This window comes from Crocodylus siamensis, chromosome 1, assembly GCF_052110815.1.
Source record: "Crocodylus siamensis isolate JL-2025a chromosome 1, ASM5211081v1, whole genome shotgun sequence".
NCBI classification, from domain to species: Eukaryota; Metazoa; Chordata; order Crocodylia; family Crocodylidae; genus Crocodylus; species Crocodylus siamensis.
Genome location: NC_143395.1, coordinates 329,209,093 through 329,229,067, shown reverse-complemented (window position 1 = coordinate 329,229,067; position 19,975 = coordinate 329,209,093).

The window sequence follows — 19,975 nt, the reverse complement described above, 5'->3', positions numbered from 1 at the left end:
ACCGCTCTGTAGTACATCCCACTGGCAAACAGCTTAGACAAAACAGATTCAAATCCACAAGGTGTCCCTACAGACCTTTATAGGAAATAGTAAATAAGAAAATTGATATTCAGAGAATACTTTTCCCAAGACAAATACATTAATCTTCCCTTTCATAGGACAAGATTTTAGCTTAGACATTGGCTACAAAACTCTCTTTAATTTGGCCTGCCTTTCTTTGATTAAAAGATATGTGTCATGTTCCTCAGCCAGTTCAATGACCTTCAGCTTAGTGATATAACATTGTATTTAGACATTACCAATGCAAAGTATCACACAGGGGTGAGTCTGTATAAATTTCAGTAACCCATCCAAAGGAACATATGAACTATTTTTTTATAATGCTGCAAACAGAAAAGAACTCAGCATATATACTGACATGCTTTTGCCCTTCTGTTTTCTTCCTAGAGTTCAGCTTGCAGCACTGCTGTGAAGCATCTGATAGATAAAAGTGTCTTCTGTGTACTGACATGTAAAGCAGCACATCAAACATCCCACTTTGAATCAGAGTTCCTACAGAGGCAGCATTTGAATTTTACACTGAGATATAATCAAAGTCCACTTTTCTGCTTGGAGGGAAGAGGGGAAAAGAGCATAGGGACAGATCTTATTCCATCTATGAAGCATTTAAGTGGATTTAAATGTCTGAAAGTGATTTTAGTCTACCCTGTTTAAGTTACTATAAATCTATTAATGCTTGTAACATATGATGGTATGTTATCTTACACTTAAGAATGAGTCACAAAAAAGCAGAGGAGGAGCAAGACTCACCTACCTTCTGTATTATCAAGTTTCAAGGATGCAAGTATGATGAATTGACATCACACCGATGTGTTTATGTCCACTTATGTGCCTAGAGCACGGGGTAGAATCTTACTCTTACTGTGTTCACTTGATAATCTTATAAAGTACTTAGATATGATGGTGACTGGTACTATATGATTGTTAAAATTAATTGATGATTTTTCCTTTGATTTAAATGGGTTTTGGATCAGTACCAAGAGAAAAGTAAAGGTAAGATTGTTTTCCAAGATAAAAACAATCTTGGAAGGGTACCAAGAAATGGAAAGTGGTTGGCTTTCTCCTGAATTGCTTGCAACTGCTACCTTCCCTTGCAGACAGGGAAATATTTCAGTGTAAACTGGGATATACTAGATAGACACAGAACTAGAGAAATGGTATATGCAGCATGTATGTAAGATAAAAGAAATGTTAAGGCCAATAAACTCATTGTGCTTCTATGAAAATAGGAATATGTTTCCAGTGTGGTGAAGGCAATGTGCTACAGAAATTAGTATGTGTTTTCATCTCCACAAGAATGAGTTAGAGCTTTATTGTGATAAAGAACCATACTATAGAATCCAATAGTATGCCCAGCTGTAAATAAATACCTGGTCATTAATGCGAGTCAGTTAAAACCTGCCAGATGTGATCAATTCCTTATGTGTCATTGGTATGATTAGTCAATGCTCCTCCTGAAGACGACTCATTTTCCTGGCAGTCAATCTTCTATATTGGCAGAAAGCCGACCTCAAGCCACCATAGCTTTGAAATCAGCACAGTATGGAGAAGATACTGTAGGGTAACTAAAAATTAAATATCAGAGATAGCACATCTGAATTCTACTTTCAAGGTGACTCATGATGGCTGATAAAATGAAAGAGGACACTGACTGATTTAACAATTAATTGCCACATAACAGAATCTAAGTGGAAACAGATGTCTAAGTGGTTATTCTGGATGACTCGTGAGGAAGCACAAGTTGCCCAAGCACAGTTGCCCAAGTTTAGGTGCCTAGAGGACATTTCAAGCCAAGGTGGGACCTAAGGACATCCTAATGTTTTAGTGGTCTTGCTTAGCACCCTATGTCACATCTACTGGACCCTTGCTTATCTTGGCTTGTAAAAGCCAGTCAGGGGTAATGTGACCATTGCTAGTAGGAGGTGGTCAGCCCTCTCTTTGGGAAGGGCATGCCATGTGTTCTTAAATATGCAATTATCTGACCTCAGCTCAAGAAACCATCATTAGCACTGACTCCCCAGACAGTTATTGCCCTGTTACTTCCTGTATATGGATCTTTAGTTGGTGACAGTGGCTACTAAGAGTGCCTTTCACCTACTCCACTTCTTAAGAAGGCTAAATCCTTTCTTCACATTAGGCTTTGATGATCATCATCAATTCCTTTTCAACCTCAAGGATGGTATCACAGAGAATTGCTGGGACCGCTCTTATGACTGGAACTTCAGTATCAAGGGTTGCTCTCTGTTTTGGAAGAGAGCTGAGAAAAAAGGTGGAGAATGTTGCTTTGTATGTCAGAAATACTTGCACTTATTTCCTGGTTGAGGAAGAAAAAGATAGAAGATCAGAATGTATCTGGTTGAAGATAAAGGGTGACACATATAGCACCAGTAAGATGTTGGGGGATTCTACCAAGCCAGGTAGAAGAGGTGGATGAGGCACTGTAGCAAGAGGCTTGGTGCTTCAGCTACTTTAAGAGAAGGCGGATGGCATGGGAAGCACCCATGTGTGACAGGGGCCAATTAGAGAGTCACCTGACAAGGTGATGGCCAGGCAAGCAGGATATAACCCCAGGGCCTGAGCTGGTCATGCATTCTATCCCTGAGAGCCATGGAGAGAGGAGCTCTTGGGTAGTAGGGCTGCAGCAGGGCTCCTGGTTAGAATCTGAGCTGGGGTAAGAAACTCTGCAGGTTTAAGGAAGGGACTAAGGGGAGGAGAAGGTCCCAGCAGGCCTGGGAAAAAAGAGGCATGGGAATACAGAATAGAGTTCCTGGGGGTTCAAAGGGCATTTATACACATGCCCGCAATACAGTTTTGGGCACTTTGAAAAGCAGCAGGTACTGCGGCACATGCTATTGTATAAGCAGCAAAAAGCGCATCAGCACTGAGAAAATGGTGGTGGTACATTTTTTAAAAATGTATCAGAAGTGCTTTAATTCAAAAGCACACTGCTGCCATTTTCTGTGTGCTGGTGCATATTTCACCACTTATACAACTGCATGTAACAGCACAGTGCACATCAGCTCATATGCAGAGCAGACTCGATTTAATGAGTCTGTTCTAATGCATCAGATCTCCAGAATGTGCCTGCACAAAAATATATGTGTATAAATGCCCAAAAGGAGAGAGCTAGGATGGGTTGAACCTAGGATGGGTTGAGTAGGCAGGGCCAGGGGCCTGTATCCCAGTATGGGCAGAGTTTGACGTCGACAGGCCTAAGCACCAAGTAAGACCAAGGATGCAGGTCTGAGCTGGGGGGACCCAATTTCTGAGGCTGAGGCTGGAGGTCAGTATAAGCAGGGCCAGGGAGATCAGAGATATTCAGTCCAGGAGAGTAAGTGTAAATAGGGTTAAGAAGCCTGAAGTTCTCTCTGGCTGAGGGACAGGCACTGAAGGATGAGAAGGGTCACAGCCTAAGACTGGTAGGGCTGGGGGAGCCCATGAGTCTCAACTGGCCTGGGAGTGGGGCCAGAGACTGGGGGGGTAGGGGAGGAGTCTGTAGCCCAAGAGGGGCAAGGACTGGGACTGGGACTGGGAGCCCATATCCCAGAAGGGGTGTGTCAGCAGGTCCAGGAGGCCTGTGTCCCAAAAGGGGTATTAGGAACAGCAAAAAGAGGGAGAGGAACAAATAACACCTACAAGGCATTGTCATGAGTACTGAAGGGGACGAGACCTTAAGGTTATGAGAAGTGACAGCTGTGACATTGGTGGTCATGAGCAGGGAACCTGGTTTTCTCTGATAAAAAAAAAATCCTATATTTTTGGATTTAAAAAAGTAATCCTGAATCCACATTTTTCCATGATTAAAATTAAATGCCACTAATAAAAATGTAGATTTGGGGTTACTTTTTTTAATCCAGAAATTGGGTATTTTTTTTTTTATTAGAGAAAACCAGGATCCCTGTTGATGAGCCATTACTCCTAGATCCCTTTGCTATTGATTGCCTCCATCACAAGTGGACAATTGCCGACGTGCCCATCCCACCACTGGCCCCTTATTTCTGCTATTGTGTTTCAGTTGTCCTGGTCTTCAATCCCCAATTTTCAGATTTTAAAAGTAACCCAAAATCTACTTTATTCCATGAGTAAAATGAAACACCACTAATATATAGGTATATTATAATGATATTTCATTTTAATCATGGAAAAATGTGGATTTTGAATTACTTTTTCTAAGCTGAAAATTAGTGTTTTTTATCAGAGAAAACCAGGATTCCTGCTTATCAGTACAATAAAACACAATAAAACAATTATAACATCACAAATCCTAAACTATAGTAGAGTTGTTGACACAAGTGACTCTGGGAGATAATAGACATGGTGTCATGGGAGGACAGATAGATGGATAAAGACAGCCAGGATGTCTGGATGCTTCTAAAGGGCACATTGTTGGAAGCCCAACAAAAATCTGTTCTGACATGATGGAAGTACAAAAAGAATGCAAAGAGATCAATGTGGCTGCACAAGGAACTTCTAGCTTACCTCAAACACAAAAGGAAGGCATACAGGCAATGGAAAGATGGGAAGGTCAACAAGAAAGCCTACCAAGAAATAGCAAAAACTTGAAGGGACAAAATCAGGAAGTCAACGGTAAAAAAAATAACCAATAAGGGAAATTAAAGAGAACAAGAGGAGATTCTATACCTATTTTGGTCAGAAAAGAAAGACCAAGGAAGACTGAGAAAGCTGTGAGTCCACTGTTAAATAACTATGGAAAACTTTTTAACAGAAGATACAAAAAAGTTGGAGCTTCTCAACAGTTACTTTGCCTCAACCTTCACCAAAAAATAAAAATAAAAATAAAGCTGCAACCAGACAGACAGACAGACACTACTTTTTTAAATGCTGTGAGACTTTCCTATTTAGGCAGTTACTTAGCAAACAAAGCTAAGCCAACATATTGTTTAGGGGATCTTGGCTCGATGTTGATATTCTTGTTACCTTTTAATTTGCTTTATTCACTTGTCATTTTGAATGTCAGTCTGTTCTTTTATTGTAAGCCACTCTGGGCCTTTGCTGGGAAGGGTGGCATATACATCTCTTAAATGTTAGTCATGATTTTAGTATAAAGCACAGTGTCCTGAGCAACTGACTGTGATTTCACAAATTATAAAGGTTGCTGTTGTTTTTGTTATTTACCCTCATGTTCTAGAATCTAGTAGGCGGGGAGGGGGGATCACTGATAGGGGTCTGAACCAAAGCATCAGTGATTCAAAACATTACCACCTTCCTCAATATTTTATCAATGTTGCTTTCTGAAGGATCCATGGTCTTTTAATAGAGACAATTTCAAGTTTGCACAGTGCTGCTGTAATCCAATCATCACGAGGCACCATAGCACAAACAATCAATATTATATGTATAGTTTATTTAATTCATATTTGTCAATCTTTTTTTCTGCATTTTTAATTGACCAATACCATAAAATGGAAAGAAAGGGCCTTTTGCTGCTGTTTTATTTATAACCACTAGATATCTAGTGTTGTAGCACATGCTTCTTGAACAATAACAATAGAACAATCCAATAACATCTTTGTGCTCTTACTGCCTAAACTTATTTCTGTCTACAGTTATAATACTTCTTTTACTTTGTAGTTCATACTTCTTTCATAGTATATAGTTCACAATTATACACTGATCATTTCTAGGCCCTCCTTGTACATATGTATTCTGGACTTGCATCTCTCCAGCCATATATCCTTGCTTTAATTTATCTTGTGTAAATAGCTTGCTACTCTGTGGGCACAATTAAACTCTCTCTTTTTCAGTCCTGTGTGGTAAAATACATATAAGCTGTCGCTATTTCTTTCCTGAGTTTTTTTTTGCATGTAGTCTTTTTCTTATCCTTTTATGTCAACATCTCTCTTAATGTTCCTACCTAAAGATTTACTGTCAGTAAGAACTTGTTCCAATATCTAGCCAGATTGTCTATCTTTGCACTAGTTTCCTATCATCACATGCTTGCTGAAGATCTCTGTTCTGTGACATTATCACCAGGGATTCTGGTTTTCTCTGATTTAAAAAAAAATTCCCCAATTTTGGGCTTAAAAAGCTAACCCAAAATCCACATTTTCCCATGATTAAAATGAAACATTACTAATATGTATAGATACATACATGGTGGTGTTTCATTTTAATCATGAAAAATGTGGATCTAGGGTTAGTGTTTTTCAACTGAAACTGAGGGATTTTTTTATCAGAGAAAACCAGGATCCCTGATTATCACACAGTTGCTCTCAGACCTCCTCTATCTTTTCTATTAATAGAATCATAGAATCATAGAAGTAGGGTCAGAAGGGACATTGTAGATCTTCAAGTCCCACCCCCTGCCTGGGCGGGAGAAAAGACTGGACTCAAATGAGTCCAGCCAGGTAGTCATCAAGATCCCCAGGGTAGGAGCCAGCACTACTTCCCTAGGAAGTTGGTTCCAGCTCCTAGCCGCCCTAACTATGAAGTAGTTCTTGCGGATGTCTAATCTAAATCTACTCTCTAATAATTTGTGTCCATTGTTCCTTGTCATGCCAGGTGGCGCTAGGGGAAACAGTGTCTCCCCAAACCCTTCTGGTCCCCCCTAGTGAGTTTATTAACAGTCACCAGGCCCCCCCTCAGCCTTCTCTTGTGAAGGCTGAACAGGTTTAGGTCCCACAGTCTTTCATTGTAGGGTCTGCCCTGTTGTCCCCGGATCATGTGGATGGCCCTTCTCTGGACCCTTTCAATGTTGTCCACATCCCTCCTGAAGTGTGGCGCCCAGAACTGGAGGCAGTACTCCAGCTGTGGCCTGACCAGCATCACATAGAGGGGGAGGATCACCTCCCTGGCTTTACTTGAGATGCACCTGTGGATGCACGACAAGGTCCGGTTAGCCATGCCAACCGTGACCTCGCATTGCCGGCCCATGTTCATCTGGAGTCAATAATGACTCCAAGATTTCTTTCTGCCTCCATGCTCTCAAGAAGGGAGTTTCCCATTCTATAAGTGTGCTGCTGGTTTCTACTGCCTAAGTGCAGCACCCTGCACTTGTCCGTATTGAAACGCATCCTGGTTACATCAGCCCACTCCTATAATCTATCCAGGTCTTGTTGCAGTCTTTCCCTCCCTACTAGCGTGCTCACCTCACCCCAAATTTTGGTATCATCAGCGAATTTAAACAGGTTGCAATTCACCCCCTCGTCCAAATCGCTGATGAAGAAATTGTACAGTGCAGGCCCCAGCCACCAGCCTCTGAGCACGACCCTTGAGCCAATCTGCAATACATCTGACTATGTAGGCATCAATGCCACAGTCGCCTAGTTTTTTAATGAGGATGGGGTTGGAGACGGTGTCAAAGGCCTTGCTGAAGTCTAGAAAGACTACGTCCACAGCAACACCTGCATCCATTGCCTTTGTGACCTGATCATAAAAGGCAATCAGGTTGGTCTGACATGACCTGCCCCTAATGAAACCGTGCTGGTTGCCCTTGAGCATCATCCCTGAAGCCAGCCCATCATGGAAGTGCTCCTTGAGGATCTTCTCAAAGAGTTTCCCAAGGATAGAGGTAAGACTGACAGGCCTATAGTTGCCCGGGTTCTCTCTCTTCCCTTTTTTGAAGATGGGGACCACGTTAGCTATTCTCCAGTCATCTGGCACCTGGCCGGAGCACCATGAGCACTCATAAAGCTGTGCCAAGGGCCCTGCAATAACCCCAGCTAGCTCTCCCAACACCCTGGGGTGGAGAGCATCTGGACCCGCTAACTTGAACACGTCCAGCCCCTCCAGAAGCTCTCTAACCCGGTCCTCCCCAACCTGAGGTCTGGAGGCGTTCCCCTCGAGTCCATCTGGCATCACAGTGGGGAAGTCCCGGTCCCTGCACAAGAAAATGGACATGAAGAATTGGTTAAAGAGCTCTACTTTCTCCTCTGGCACAACTACCAGATTGTCCAGCGTACTTTGCAGGGGCCCCACATTACCCGGTGCCTTCTTCATCCTCCCTGGGTATTTGAAAAAGGACTTTTTATTATCCTTGATCTTGGATGCTAGCCCTAGCTCTATGTCCACCTTATCTTTCCTGACAGCCCCCCTACAGGCCCGAGCACAGGAGGTATACTCCTCTTTGGAGATAGCACCCCCCTTCCACTGGGTGTACGCTGCCTTTTTGGCAAGCAGACATTCCCAGACATCGTTGGTGACCCAGGGGGGCTTTTGGGCACTCTTGCCCCCCTTGCATCTTGTTGGGATGGACTCCCCTTGGGCCCTGAGTATTGTTTCCTTAAGGAACGACCACTTGCCCTGGACACTGAGTTCCCCTGCCCTCAAGGACCCCAGTGCCTCACCCACTAGTCTCCTCAACTTGTTGAAGCTGGCCCTCCTAATGTCTAGGGCTACCGTCTTGCTGCAGGCCCTTGACACCCTGCACTGGATGGTGAATTGCAGCAAGTGATGATCGCTATCGCCCAGGTGGTCAAGAACCTGGAGGCCCCTTACCAGGTCATCGCCTGTGGCCAGGACCAGGTCCAAGAGGGCATTTCCTGTGGTGGGACTGTGCACCTCCTTGATTAAGTGGAGGTCCTGTATCTCAGCTAGGAACCTCCTGGAATGATCTGTCCTAGCTGACTGTTCCTTCCAGCAGATGTCTAGGTAATTAAAATCACCCATGACAACCACATCCCTTGCCTTAAGTGCCTCTGCAAGTTGGCCTGAAAATTCCTGGTCCAGCTCCTCCCCTTGGTTGGGGGGTCTGTAGTAGACCCCCACTGTCAAATCGCTCTCCCCATTGTCCCCTTGAATCTTAACCCAGAGCACTTCAGCCTGCCCTTTCTCTGACTCCATTCTGCTGGCAGTGGTTGTGTAGTGCTCCCTGACATAGAGAGCCACACCCCCACCTTTCCTTCCTTCTCTATCCCACCTGTCTAGCTACAAAGATATCTAGCTACAAGGTATCATGCTCCCTACCATTTGCATCGGTTTTTATTGTGCCTGAAGTTCATAGCAGGTGCTGGTGTATATACAAACCATGCCTAACTGTAAATGTTTGCTCCCACAGATTTTTTTGGTAAATCCTTTTCCATCCCTAAAAGTGCAGCTTTTTGAATGACTGAACTTGCTTACTCCATTCCTAATATTCTTAAGGCCTTCTCAGTCCACCTTCAAATAGCTCCTCAATACTGTGCTAAACACTTTGCCTTCACTGTGTTACAACCTTAGCTTTTTTGCACTCTTATCATCTATTAGGAAAGGGGTATCGATGTGTACTGTTTTCCTGGCTATCTTATTTACAACCATGATGCTGGTCATATGGCTCAATGAACATTATGATGGTCTGTACTGTTGATTATTATTACTATTCCTCTGGTGAGAGCACAGACATTAAGAAGAATATTCCACTTCTGACAATAAAGAACTCAATAGGTACACTGTTAAACAACAGTGTTTCTTTTCTCATTTTGTTTTCGTCGATAAATGAATAACTATAAAAAACGCATTTCATCATTTTGCTTTATGAAAGATAGAATGATTATATTTATAACCTTTAGTCTAATAAAGGAATTTTTCAGTACTGATAATCCTTGGCTTCACTCAAAACAAAAAGTAGTACTAAGAAAAAAGTGCTAAAGTACTCTAGGATAAACTAAGTGAATTCAGGTGAGGGTTAATTATGTGGCACCCCTTTTGAACAAAACCAGTAGAACTATATTTAAATTGATTTAAAAAGCGATCTTGGTCTAGAAGTTTAACAAACTAACTTGTAAAGAACTAAATTAACAGATCCAGAACTATTGGAGCACAGAAATCTCCCTTCTATTCTCCTTCCTACATTACACACACCGAAGTTTCTAGGAGAACTGTTAATATAGAAAAGGTGGTTTTATACTGTAGCATATAAAGAGTGTGCCACTGATGCAGAAAAATTCTTTGCTAGCCATTCACAGGCATTTACCAATTTTCCAAAGTTAAGAGCTCAATAGAGGCTGCATTTTTTTTCTATATTGCAAGTAAAAAAACAGTTTATAATAAACAGAGTGTGTTAAATTCATCATAATTATGTGAATAGTTTAAATTCAGGTATTTCAGCACTTAGAATTTATCAAATACATTTGAATAGCTCTTTATGAGCACAGATGAACATTTACTGGACAATTTAAATACATTCCATATTTAGCTACAGTGATCATGCTTTTCCATGCTCATTAGCTGTAATTCATGAAATATTTAGGTCTGTACTTTCCACAAAAATGGTATAAAAGAATGTGGCATAATCAGCAATTAGAAGAAAAGATTAGGAAAATGGCCAACTATCTGAGAATCTAAAAATTCGTAATTATGACCAATCAGCGAACAGCAATAATAGTTCATAAATCTGTACAAAATACTTCCTATCTTGCTGCATAACAGCAGTATAGAAAATATATCAGAATTAAGCCCCACACCACTCTTGTAACACCATTTTTTGGATCACCAGTAATCCCTGATAAAGTTAAGACTCCATACATATCCAAATTGCAAGTTTCAGTCTTCCATAACTTTCCAAATTTCTTACAATATCTGCTGTCCAATAATAATATCTGTATTATAGCAGTGGCTTTCAACCTTTTTTCATCTGGAGACCCCTAATTTTTTTGACTGGAGATACAGACCTCTTAGGAAATTTCAAATAGGAGTGTGGATACCTTTTTCAAATAGGAGTGTAAATTGTAGGTGTGGTGAGTATTCACATACTTTTCGTTGACCATAGTCATCTTTCACAGATCCCTTAGACATAGTTTGTGGAACCCCAGGGGTCTGTGGCTGAAAACCACGGTTTTATTTATTTATTTGTTTGTTTGTTTATTTATGACTACTAGTGTGGTCAAAAATAAAACATGGCTTATGGTTTTAAGAAGAACCAAGCGAAACACAAACACGCACACACACATACATATACACACACACATGCATGCACACACACACACACACACATCTTTTGAACTGCTTTAGGGCCAGATTCTAGTCCACTTCTTAGAAACACAAATAGTGCCTCGGTATGATTCTATTCCATCAGTTCAAGTCCTGAAATTCAGTTAATAAATCTACTTTTGTAATGTACCCTTATCTTTTCCTCAAGGTTGATTCCCCCCAAAATAAATGACTTTTGTATTAACAGATTTCCAGGAATTTGAGTATGGTGGAATAGGATTGCATTTAGGAGCCTGAGTCCACTTGCATATCTAAAGGTGTGGACATACTGGGCACATTTACATATTCATTAACGTGCTTTTGGTAATGTGCATTAAATTTAGTACCTCCATCATGCTTTGGAGGTCTCTGGGAGTGGGTCTGAGCATTTTTATATTTCTGCTTTTTTTCTTCTTTACCAAAAATTAGTTTAATAAACTTTAATAGCCTGCAATTGACTGAAGTCTGCAGTGTGCTTGCCAGTTTGATTGCTATGGGTGGGGGACAGAAGGGAGGGGGACAGAATGCTTTGGACCCAAGCAGATGGGGGGTCATGATGTAAGGCTGAAGTCAACAAAGAATGAGGAGACAGCTGGTTGTTAGAAACATAACTTTTATTAAACAAGCAGTGCAAGCAAGTTCATTCATAAAAAGCAACAAGAAAAGAGGATGCGGGGAGAGGCAGTAGAGCTCTGGCTGCACATTAGGCAACAACTCACTTTTAGCACTGCCACAAACATCAGAAATTTAAAAACTGGAAAGGAAGCAGGCTTCATTGCAGAGAAATGCTTTTGAATGTTTCATGAAATATTGGCTTAGATTGGGCTGAATTAAAAACCTGTGGAAATTATATTTTGTTCATCAGTGGTAAGAATTCATCAGATTTTCCTTTTGTAAAGTTTTGCACAAAAACTCTGATAACCAAGGTAGGAAGCACTGTGCTTATATACATAGCTCATGTACCCATATATTTATTGCCTTGGTCCCAGCTAGCATCAATTCTATGTGGTTCTAGGAAATATAGGGCCTGAAAAGGAATTCCTCTCCACCAAAATATCACTACATGTAGATTTCTGGGAGGCAGTGAGTACTTAGCTATGTGCCAAGCACTTCCTAGATTTGTTTTGCATTTCACAGATGTTATTCAGTACTTATTTGTGGCACCTCAATTACTGGTAGATAAAAATTCCATTTTCTGGATGGTAAACTAGCTACTAACAGGAAAGAACCAATATTTTCAGAAACAGCAACTGATTTTGAAGGGTGCTGATATAAAATCTGATTTTCATGTAAACTCCAATATCCCTTGAGCTTTTATATACAATCTCCAGTGAAATGATCATAGATTAATTATTAAGAATAAGGAAATATATACATATGAATATATATATATATCTATGCATATACCTATATCTATATAGATATAGATATGAAGGATGATATATCTATACCTATATGTATCAGCCTTCAACCAAATCTGTTTTGTGGTTTATATTGACAAAAAAGTGAAAGGACCATTTCTGCTTGTTTCCTAAAGACATTAAGAATCATCACAATAGGAAATATAATTACATGTTCAAGCTAACAGTCATAACAACAGAAAATCTGCTTAGATTCATAATATGAATAATACATAATATGTAGCTGTCAGTATCAAAATGTTTATTTCTTGCAAATCTTTCTTATTTTCCAGGCTTCAAATCAACCATACTCTTCTCTCTCATTTATTTAATTTATGGAAATCTAATAATGAGCATATATGTTCCATGGTTTTGCATGTTGACTATGACTGATGTAATAATGTACTTCATGGTCATGAAAGAGTACAATATATTGAGGTCAAAAAAGTAGGACCCTGCCAGTTCCTCCATCATACTAGCAAGAGGCTGTAGCTTCCACCTATGAAGATTTATTCCTTATTATTAAATACATTTTCTGTATAGCACTTTAGAAACGATCTCTTCTGCTAAGGACAAATTACTGAATGAAAGCTTGTCTAAAAGCAGCAGAGGCAGTATCCACTTTAATTTTTGACATTTAGGGAATGGGGGGGAGAGAAAATAATGTAGGTACAGAAATTGGATAATGATGAAATAGTGTGACCAGTGCCAACTGTCTTAGAAGAAAACTTTTATGTTGGGGAGAAAAGATATTTACTTTAAACAAGATCAAATAAACATGTTTCATAGATACTAACAACATTTTCTATAGACAATAAGCTTTTAAATTTGCAATTTGTTAGCTATAAGGCCATATTCTCCTGTCTTTTGAAACATTTAGTATTATATAAAGAAAACTTTGCTATTAAGTTTAGTATGTGCATAGTGGAGGGGGAAGGGATAATGGTACTTGCTTTGGCCTTCAGAAGCTATTTTTTCTCGTATGGCTACTGAAATTAGCGATACCGGGTATTCCCTAGTCTGTTCCCCACCCAGCACTGAGCTTGCAGACCCGAGCAGGGAACAATATCCCCAACTGTTTCCCACCCAGCTCTGTGATTGTGAAGCTAAGCATGGAACAGGCTTTCCAGCCCCTACCCCGTGTTTGTGGAGCAAGGGCTGGGAACTGTCCCAGTCAGGGGCAAATCCCAGCCCCACACCCTGATCAGCCGATCAAGGTGTGGGACTTGGAAAGAGCTGCAGGAGTGGGGCACGTCCCAGATTCCTGCTCCAATCTATCAGTGGAGCAGTTTGTAGTGAGCCCCTGATTGGACGGGAATCCCACTCAGCTGGGGGCTCACTGTTAGCTGCCCCACCAGCAAATCAGGGCAGAACACTGGGACCTGCACATCACCTGCAACTCTTTCCAAGACCCATGCTTCAACTGGGGAGCCATGGATGGGAGTTCCCTGCTGCCAGGGCATTGTTCCTATCCTAGCAGCAGGCAGCCCCCCCAGGGAAGAGAGCAATGTCCCAGGCCTGGCCCTGGCATATCTTCTGGCCTGGTGCCTTCTGGCATAACTTCTGGCCTGGCAGCTATCTTCCGGCCTGATGCTTTCTGGGCCAGCTCCAAGAGGGAGCCTACAGCTCCCCCTGGTGGTGGCAGTGGCCAATTTCAGGGCACCAGGAAGTAAGAGCAGTTTGCTGCCATTAGCATTAAATCTGCTCCCACTTCCCTACACATGTAGATGCTTGCCAGAGTGAGCTTACTTGCAAGCAGTTTACTCATGAGTAAACTGCTCTCAGATCTAATGCATGTGTAGACACACCCACTGAGCACATCTACACAAGACGTTTACCTGTGCAGTAGTGTAGATTACTATAGAGTAAGTTTGTGTGTGTACTTAGCAGTAAAAACACCTCATCATGGTTAAATTTATTTGCAATTACTTACTGCACAGTTATGCACATGTAGACATGACCTAGGAGCAATTTGCCCCACCACAAGTGATGCTCCTGCTGCCAGGTGTTCTTCATGCACTGCCCCTCCTGCACCCAGGCCTCATGGAAGAGCTTCCCCGGGCCTCACAGATATTATGCAGCACACAGGCTGCAATGATAACCCAAGGGAGGTTGGCCTTAGTGAATTCAAGGTGGGCAGTAAGGGTGCACAGGAATTCCTTGAGGTGGCTGAAGACACACTCCACCAGGGTGCAGGTCTGGCCAAGACAGCAGTGGGGGAGTGGGTATGGAAGGGTCCAGGTGGCTAGTGTAGGCCTTCATGAGTGTAGGCCTTCATGGCCAGGGAAGGAGTGGGTACCTGTGGCAGAATGCCGGGCTAGCAATTCCGGCACCGCTTGGGGAGCCACGGGCTTTACGGAGCAGGCAAGCGCGCGGCTTGTGGGGCGGGATTGGAGGTAGCTTTATGACCGCCTTCGAGTTTCGCCGAGATGGCATAAGTAGACAACTTAGAGTAAGTTGTTAGTTTTCTATAATAAGTTTGTAGGATGTCTGTTGGTTCACGCGGTTCTAGAGTAAGCCCTTGCATTCTAACCCAATGGGCTAGGTGCAGCTGCCAACTCCTTAAGTCCCAGAACTGGTCAACAGCTCATTGAGATAGAGTGTTAGTGGTAGAAGTTATTACAGATTAAATATAAGGTGAAGTAAAAATTTGTTTTATTCACTCACCTGGCCTCACCCTCTTACAAATAAGAGGGGAGACTGGCTGGAATGAAGTTGCAGTAAATATAAGTATAGAATGCGTAGATATGTTGTCTAAGCTACGAAGAGAGGCAGTTAAGAGGTGAAGTCTCCGATGTTTCTTTAGTTACAGTATGCCGGATACAAAGGGGGTCTGTTGGCCCACAGGGTTCACCAGTGAGCCCTTGCTTTCCACCCCTTGTGGGATAGGTGCAGCTACTCACTAGTTAGTCCTAGGGCTGGTCAACAGCTCATGAACAGGATAGTGGATAACAAAACTGTAACACGGTCAATCGTTGTCGATTGTCGGATTTTCGAGGCCTTGGTTTTCGCTGGGATACACCCAGGCAGGGAGGCTGAGGACTGGCTAGAGGGTGATCAAGCCTGAAGGGTCGTCCAGTCGTCGTCTCTGCTACTTCTTGCCTCTATGCCTCTTTATAGATGTTGATTGGACTGCCTCTGTGACACTAACTATGATATAAGCTAAGCATACAGAGATAGGATAGTTTTCTTTTACATAATAGTTACTAGGTAGATTTTCTACTTAAGTTTTGTTTCTGCAGGAATGACACTTACAGATAAGAAATGAAACTTACAAAATATGCATGTGCAGCTTAATACAAGCGTGGGAAAATATAAAGCTTTCATTTTGATTAGGAAGCCAAAACTACAAGGTTACATAAATGTGAGAGTGCCGCGCGGCAGTTATACAGAAATAAAATAAGACATTTATAGTACCCAGGATCCCCAGTGAGAAAGGGTGAGATCGCCATGGTGCCCAGCTGCAGGTCTGGAATCCCCAGCATGAAGCACCCACTCTCCCACAGGCCTGGCAACCTGGAGTTCCAGATGATGCAGGTATTATGGGTGCTACCCACTCAGCCAGTGCTTACATGTGTGAAGGCCCCACAGTGGTCCATGACGGCCTGGAGCACCACAGACAGAAAGCCCTTTCAGCTGTGATAGAGGCAGTCTCCATAGGGTAGACAGGTGATGGGGATGTGGGTTCTGTCCAGGGCCCCAATGCACTGGGGGGGAATCCCAGAGCAATGAACCTGCCAACAGCACCAGGGGGACAAGCAGCATGTCCTAGAGGGTCCCAGACACCTCCAAGATGGTCTCCCCAGTGGTGACCTTGCTCACAGTAAACAGGTGGCATAAATACTGCAGGGTGGTGGGTGTGACAAGTTTCAGCAGTATGAGGGTCAGGAAGGTGTCCATGGGTAGAGGTGGCCACATGCTGGTTTGCTGCCACTCCAGGTGGGACCATAGCTTCCCCAGAAGGTCCTGAAAGGTAGCCCAGGTCATGCAGAAGTCCTCCTGCCACTGCTTATTGTCCCAGGTGTGCTGGATAATGTGCCACCACCAGTCCTGGATGACCTGGCAGGCCCAGACCTGGTGAAGTGGGAGGCTCAGGAGAGTTCTAGTGGCTCTGGCAATGGCATCTTGAAGCCTGTTGGTAGTATCCCTGTGAGGCAGGACCCTGTGGGGGTCTTGTGAGGCAGATGGGGTGGAGGCAGCAGGTGCGCAGCAGCATCCCTGGGATGGTGCCAGGTGGTCTGGCAGGCAGTCACTGCATGTGGGGGAGTGGGGAGGGCAAGACAGCTTGGGCCAGGTGGTGGTCAGTGCAATGAGTCAGCAGGGCCAGCACAGCAGCCAGCAGGAGGCCAGGACACTGGTTATTGCTACCAGGGGCAGGGGTTGGAGCAGCCATAGCTTGGGGAGGTACAGGTGGGGAGGAGAATGGTGCTGTGTGTTTCCCCTGCTTTGGGCATGCTGCTCCTGGCCAGGGAAGTGACTGGCTAGAGAACAGTAAGTGAAGCTCCCCATTGAAGAGGGCTGCCAGCTGCAGGCAGGTGCAGCTGGAGTCTGGAGCTCCCCCAAGTGGTGGTAGGGACCCATTGAAGGACCTCAGGAAGTGGGAGCAGATTGGCAGTACATCTGCTCCCGCTTTTCTGTACATGTAGATGCTTCCCCAGGACCATTCACTTGTGAGATGCACCCACTGTGGAAAGAAGTCAGTGTTCTTTTTTAGTATGGATAGTACAGTTTATTAGAGTAAAATAAAACATTTTCATTTTAGTTTCCAGTAAGAATCACCATAATGTTGAATTTGTTTCCTGTACTTGGAAAGATTATTGTTCTTTTATTTAAAACATTTATGTGGGTTCTGAATTTCAATCCTGAGTGTTCAACAGGGGAGTCACCCAACAGTCCTTTATTATTTTCATAACCAAATGTTGCAGGAGTATCTTTATCCATTCTTTAAAAATATTAACTATTAAAACACGAAGGCAAGTCTTTATGCCCCCCTTATCCAAATGCCTTTAATATGTTAGATATACAAGAATATTATTATTTTGATTTGAGAATAAATTTAAAGCAAAGAAGACTAGTCTGCATCTGCAAAATACCAAACTGAGATTAAATGTTGTGGTAATGGGAGGGCTTTTATTGGTAAAAACAGTTCATTGCTGGAGGAAAATAGTTGTCACAGTTAGGAATGGAATTAGCCTCAGTGGGGATATTGAAAGCAAAAGTTTACATGAGTATATGAGCAATGGGTTAGCAGTAATAAAATCAAGCCACTATTAATACAGAGGGATTAACCAAATGGCTCAGCAGAGGCCTCTTCCATCCTAAATACTACTTTGAAAAAACCACTATGCTCAGAACTATAATGCAGCTTATAACTTCTTCCCAAGGAAAACAAAGCTGCATTCCCAGCATCTAGTGAGTAGACTTTCAGCAAAAAGCCTGGCATTATACTTTTGCATAAACAAAATTTGCATTTAGATTTCCTATTACATTTACTTCTTACGTGTACATTTATTACTATTATAAAGAAGTAACATAACCAATGGTACAGCCACTGCAGATAGCATTTGCCAATGAAAGGAAAAATCTACATTTTCTCAAGGTATTTTCATAGATTTTAAGGTTGAAAATACAAATAGATCACCAGTTGATCACCCTGTATTATGATGTAATGATAATGTAAAATATGACTTTTCATCCAATCACTCCTGCATGACAGATTGAAAGTTTTTAATTAATGCATATCTTCCAGAAAAGCACAAAGAAAGGGAGAATGCACTAGTTCTCCTAGAAGTGTATTTTACAGATTAACCACACTCTCTGTTAAAATAAATAAACAAAAAATAAATAGCAACACTTCATTTCTAACTTGAATTTTGATGTTTTCTGGCCATTGATTTTTAATATGATTTTGTTCACTTACATAAAGAAATGTTTACTATCAGATTAATGGGTTGCCACTCCCCATGGATGAGCCAACCACATTGCAGTCCTCCAGCATCCAAAGATGCAGTGTCCCTTCCCTCACCCTCCTGTTCTGTGTGGACAAACTTTCCACCCCTTTAACTCAACTGCCCAATTCTAGCACCAAGCCAACTCCCCCCCACCCCTCCTGTCCCCAGAGCTTTCCACTGCCAGGGGTACAAACCCATGCAAACAGCCTATAGAATACATGCCGGCTACCCAGGTTACAGGATATGGATGAGATTAGGAGTGCAGTTTAGAGATTTGGGGTGGGGAAAAAGGGAGGAGGCCAGATCAGGTCCCCATGAGTTTGGAGCTTCCTTCCTGGGGCAGAAGCAGTAGCTCCCCCAAAAGCACCTTCTCTCACCACTCCCACCTCCCACACACCTCAGGAAGCATAACCAGAGCTCCCCAAATCTCAATTAATTAAAACATGAGACCTTTAATTTCCTTCCTCTTTATTTCTTCTTAAATTTTTTTTTTATCCTTCAGTGGTTGACTTCTTTAGTTTCACCAACTTTCCCATATCTCCATTTCCTTTCCACCTCCTATTCCACTATCCACCCCCATCCCATTAACTCAACAACTCCCAGTTTCATGTTCCCACTCCCCCCAAGCCATCTCTCATACATCCCCACCTACAGCAGGGATAGAACCTTGGTCTGGTTCCCCAGTCCTGTAGTGGCAATTCATTGCTGTAGCTCCTAATGAGACCCATGCTCACCAGCCCTCTGTGTCAAGTAACAGGTGTGGTAATAGGGGGCAGTCAGAAAAGGTTTTTAGCCTCAAGGCTTGACTGCTTCAAATAAAAGGTAGACTTAGCACCAATCAATATTTCTGGGTAACAAATAATATGTAACAAGGCCCTTATATTCTTTTTAGGGTCTGTTTTATTTTGCCAAGATGAAATCCACTTAATGTACGGTATCTGGTTCCTTCCATACTGGTTGTCTTATCTTCTTCTTTTGTGTCTACACCACAGTTGACCATTTTCTTACACATGCTTGTGTTTGTTTTTGTACTTTGAGAGATATTTCATTGTACATGAGCCTTCAAACAGCAAGCTTTGGAGCAGATATTGCATAGTATGAGGCTCTGTAGCACAGTCACAGGAGGTTGAGCCAATGGTATATCCCCACTTCTTCATTAGTTGCTTGAAGCATCCAACTCCAGTATGTAGGTGATTGAGACATTGCCACTGGTTTATCTCAGCTCCTGGTGTCAAGGACTCAGCCACTGGAATGTCCATTTTTGCACCATCAGGTATTTTCTTCAGCCACTAATTCCACATCTGTACTCTTTGGTAGTCTCTAGTCATATAATCGGAAACTATGATAGATTCATTACATCTCCCTAATTTGTCTTGACCAGAGCTTTGGTTTTCTGTTCATTAAAATCCGAATCATATAAATAAAATATTTACTATAACATACTTAATGTTATTTCAAATAGTATTTTGCCTTTATATGTTTTTGTGTAGTGTATATAAATGTGATTGCATAATAGCTCAAAGTAAATTCTAACTCTTGTATATTGTGTGGGGGGTTGGATGTGTGTGTGGCTGTATGTGGGGTGTGGTTGGTGGGGTGGATGCATGCATGATAGGGTGTGAAGTGGTGTGTGGGTGTGAGGTTCGTGGGATGTGTGTG